Consider the following 4,781-nt stretch of genomic DNA (forward strand, 5'->3'; position numbering starts at 1 on the left):
CCGACTGAATGGTTGGAGCAGCTGAACTATCTCTACATCGCTCCAAGCATTGATTATAGGTGCTGGCAACTGACTGGGAGTGTTGGGATGGATCGATGCCCCCCTCCCCCAACACATCTAGTTTAAAGCTTTCTTGACCAGCCTGGCAAGTCTCCTACCAAAACAGCTCTTCCCCTTCTTTGCAGACCAGCTCCACCAGCCTCCAGTAGACCTGGCCTCCCGAATTGAGTTCCATGTTCCAAGTACCCAAACCCCTGACTATGGCACCACTGTTCTAACCATTTATTAACCTGCCAAATGCACCTAGGTTTTTTGAGGCCCTCCCCTTTATCCTGGAGAATTGATGAAAAAATTATCTGAGCTCCAGAGCCCCCAACCACTTCTCCCAGTGTTGTGTAGTCCTTCTTAATGTTCTCCAGGCTACTGCTATCTATATTGCTAGCACCCACATGGACCACTAGAAGGGGGTAATAGTCAGCAGGACTTACTAGAGCAGGCAGCCTCTCAGCAACATCACTGATCTGAGCCCCGGGCAGGCAACACACCTCCCTCGAGACTGGGTCAGGCCGGCAGACGGTTGCCTCTGTGAGTTTCAAAGTAGAGTTCCCTACTACTATGACCCGCCGCTTTTTCCTGGAGGCATCAGGAGTGATCCTCTTTACTGGTGCATCAGCAGGTTGTTCATTTGGTGTGGTGGGTGTTTCCTCGTTAGCCCCTTGCAGAACTGCGAAGCGGTTCTGGGTGGGGACATCGGATTTAGGAGGAAGCCTCTTGCTGTTAATTATCCTCTTCCTCCTTTTTTTGTTGGTTTTTTTTTTGTTACTAGTTCCCAGCTTCCTGGGTTAATGCCCTCCCTCTCCTATATGACTTACAACGGATGCTTGTGGCCCCTGCACGGTTTGGGCCTGGGGCAAGCAGCCCAGCTTCCTCTCAGCTTCTCTGGCATCTTTTAGCTCACCAACAGCCTCCCGCAGCTCAGCCCCCTGCTGCAGGAGGACCTCCGCTAGGGCACACTGAGTGCAGCCCTGTCCATTGTGCACCCTCGCCTCAAGAGACCAGTCGAGGCACTTTCTACACTCCGAGGTCTGCACTGCAGCTTCCCCTCTCATCGGGTCTGTCTGGGTGCCTACGCTGGCCACTGCTGGGGCAGCCAGAGCAGAGCTCCCACACCGGGTCCTGGTCCTGAGGCGAGTGCTCACCATCCTGCCCGCTGCCCGCTCACCCTGCCTGCGTGAACTGCCGTGCCACACCCTGTTTGCCCCCCCTGTTCACTGCGCTCCCTGGAGCGGGTTTTTACTCACTGAGGGCTGGTGCCTTCACTCCTGGCGCAGCCCCCTGTGAGTCAGCCGCTCATGTCAGCGGAGCTGCCGGCCCCTGGGCAAGTCCTGTCGAGGACTTCAGGCTCCCTCAGTGGCTCTTGCCGCTCCAAACTGAGGCTCCTGGACGCTGTGCTTTCCCCCGCTCCAGTGTTGAAGGTGTCCTCTCTGGAGATACTCACCTCAGCTTTTCATGCATGACTGCACTGTCATGCAGTACGACCTAGAAACGGATGTTGTTCTCTCCCAGGTACTTCCCAGCCCAGCCCAGCTCCCTCCAAGCCCTCCCATCTCCCCTGCCCACTCTGCAGCACCAATGCCCTCTCCTCAGCACAGCCCGGTCGGAGCTGGCCCTACAGCAGAGCCCATTGCAGGGTGCTCTGGGCAGTTGCACACAGCCTCAGCCCCTGTGCAGGGCACAACAGGTCCTGGGGGTCAGAGAGTGGCCAGCCCCACAGAGGGATGAACATGGAGGGCAAAAGGGAAAGGAGGCACTGTGTGTCCCCTACTCTCCTCCTCAGGACACCCTCAGAGGTCTGCAGTGCCCCCATGCCATCCCATCTCCCCACACCAGCAAAACAGCCCCGGCCCTTGGGCTCCTCAAGAGCTCTTCCTGCTCTAGGCACAGAGCAGCCATCCCAGAGCTGGAGCAGCCAGAAAGCTGATTTCATTCCCCCTTCATTCCTGCTATGTGAGGACATATCACAGAGAAGAAGTTGCTGCAGGATCATTTATTTTACCCAAATACAATGAAGACCCCAGGTGACACAACATCTGTGGGTCGCAAAAGATGTGTGGATACTGAAGTAGGAGGAGAAGAAAACTGACATTTCTATGAAGACAATAACATCACATTGAAACAGGAGAACAAATATAAAGCAGGAAAGACAGATGTGGCCTGTCATGACCTACACTGGGAGCCCTTTGCAGAGGAAATCAGGCACTGTATGGCTGCTAAAACACATCCAGTCCCAGTTTCCTCAGAGCTTCCTTGAGCTCCTGGTTCCTCAGGCTGTAGATGAGGGGGTTCACTGCTGGAGGCACCACAGAGTACAGCACTGACACAACCAGATCCAGTGATGGCAAGGAGATAGAGGGGGGCTTCATGTAGGCAAAGATGCAGGTAGTGGTAAACACGGAGACAATGGCCAGGTGAGAGAGGCACGTGGAAAAGGCTTTGTGACGTCCCTGCTCGGAGGAGATCCTCAACACACACATAGATCTGCACATAGGAATCCACAATGAAAACAAAACACACAAATGTTTCACAGGCACCAATCACAAGAAGCCCAACTTCCCTGAGGTAGGAATGCGAGCAGGAGAGCTGGAGGATCTGGGGGATTTCACGGAAGAACTGCTCCACAGCACTGCCTCAGCAGAGGGGTAGTGAAAGTGTATTGGCAGTGTACAGCAGAGCAGTGAGAAACCCACTGCCCCAGGCAGCTGCTGCTGTGTAGACACAAGCTCTGCTGCCCAGCAGGGTCTCATAGTGCGGGGGCTTGCAGATGGCCACGTAGCGGTCATAGGACATGACAATGAGAAGATAAAACTCTGCTGTGATCAAGAAGAGAAAGAAAAAGACCTGTGCAACACAACCTGTGTAGATGTCCCTGGTGTCCCAGAGGGAATTGGCCATGGATCTGGGGACAGTGGTGGAGATACAGCCCAGGTCCAGGAGGGAGAAGTTGAGCAGGAAGAAGCACATGGGGGTGTGGAGGTGCTGGTCGCAGGCTGTGCTGGTGATGATGAGGCTGTTGGCCAGGAGCGCAACCAGGAGCACAGCCAGGAAGATGCCAAGGAAGAGCCAGAAGTGCCAGAGCTGCAGCTCCCACGTGCCTGCGAATGGCAGGAGGAGGAAGTGGGTGATGGAGCTGCCGTTGGACATCTGCTGTCTCTGGGCTTGGGGCACTGTTGAAGGAAATACAGGCAGTGACAAGTTAGAACAGACTTCTCAGAGCAGAATCCGTCAATTTTCTACACACCCCCCACGTTCAAATGGATTTTCCTGTTTCTGGTGCTGGTGGCTGAGTGTGCTGGGAGAAGCACTGTGGCTCCCAAGGACTCAGCTCTACGCCACTGCAGGGGGTTCACGAAGCTGCTCTGTGAAAGCTCCAATAGCCACAAGGGATGTCAGATGTAACAGAGGTTCAGTGTCTGCACTCACAGCTATAAAGATTATGGCTGCAGAGCAGAGGCTCACCATGACTTTATCAGGGTTTTCTCAGAAGTTTCTCATCTGACAAGTGCTATTTTTAGGTGTAGAAACCCTAATTTTTGTGATGAGCGTGCAGTCAATATTAGGACAGGACAGACGAAAGGGCTCAGTAGCCCGTGGATTAGTGCATAGCCTGGAGAGCTGCAGAGTCCATGAGTCTTTTTCCCAGCTGCCCTGCATTGCCCCTGTGATGCCGCAAGTATTAATGCACACACAGATACCTCTGAAATAAAAAAACAGAGAAGAAACAAAGAATGAGATAAAGAACAACTGGACTCTGGTGGCAGCCAGCAAGCCTTGCTGTTTCAAAGGGCATAACTTCTCTCTCCCAGCCCAAGGTGCAGCTGTGATACACAGAGCAGGACACAGCCCTTGGCAGCAGAAGCAAAGGACTGAGCGCAGAGTGCTGATCCCCAAGGGAAGGCTCCGCACTTGCAAGGACCCTACGGGAGAGCTGTGCCTGTCTGGGGGCAGGTCGCAAGCCCAGCAGGACAGGCAGAGCAGACAGGCAGGGAACTGCAGAGGAGATGTTCTAGAGAGAGAGACAGGTCCTTGCCCAGCAGAGCATGGGCAGCAGCCACCTCCAGTGCCAGACACCAAGAGAGCTGCCTGAACGCACCCTCCCCAGGCCTGGGCTGCACTTTCCCTCCACTCCCCGCCCATGGCTCTGCTGCCTGGAGCTGTCCCTGCCGGGAGCTGCTGCTCTGTGCCCAGCTCTGCTCCCTGTCAGTGCTCCCGGAGCCCATCCCATGGGCTGTGTGCTCAGCTCTGCCCTGCACACCGCTGCCGGCAGCAGGTCTCTGCCCAGGAGCATCTCTGCCTGTGCAGGGGCTCAGGAGCAGCTCAGACAAGTCCTGACAAGACTCTTGGTGCCTTCTCCTTAGCAGAGAAGTAAATTCCCACCTCCCACTACCCAACCTGGCAACCAAGAGTGAAAAACGTCAAATCCCAGAATCCTTTCCTATATCAGGTAAACGCTGCCTCAGTGTCTTTCAGAAGGATCCTCTGCAAATGTGCTCAGAGGGACTGGAGATTGGAGCAGCGTCACCCACTTGGCACTTCCCTTCCCTGCCAGGGTTTGTTCCTTCCTCCACTAGCTTCTCCCAGCACCATGGGGAGCTCCCGGGCAGCCTGGGTGCTGACCTTGGCAGGCGGCAGAGTCCCTGCCCTGGCACACAGCCCCTGGGGTGCAGGGACCCTGCTCGCAAGGACAGCGCTGGGCACCCCTGGCTGCACACCCACAGTCACAC

The 4,781-nt window shown here is 55.3% G+C and overlaps 1 pseudogene; it reads right to left on the minus strand.

The window, feature by feature from the left end:
* Positions 1–2,032: 2,032 nt before the first annotated feature.
* LOC116915284 lies at positions 2,033–3,220 on the minus strand (annotated as a pseudogene).
* Positions 3,221–4,781: the final 1,561 nt, after the last annotated feature.

The sequence above is a fragment of the Strigops habroptila genome, chromosome 15, assembly GCF_004027225.2.
Source record: "Strigops habroptila isolate Jane chromosome 15, bStrHab1.2.pri, whole genome shotgun sequence".
Classification (NCBI taxonomy): domain Eukaryota; kingdom Metazoa; phylum Chordata; class Aves; order Psittaciformes; family Psittacidae; genus Strigops; species Strigops habroptila.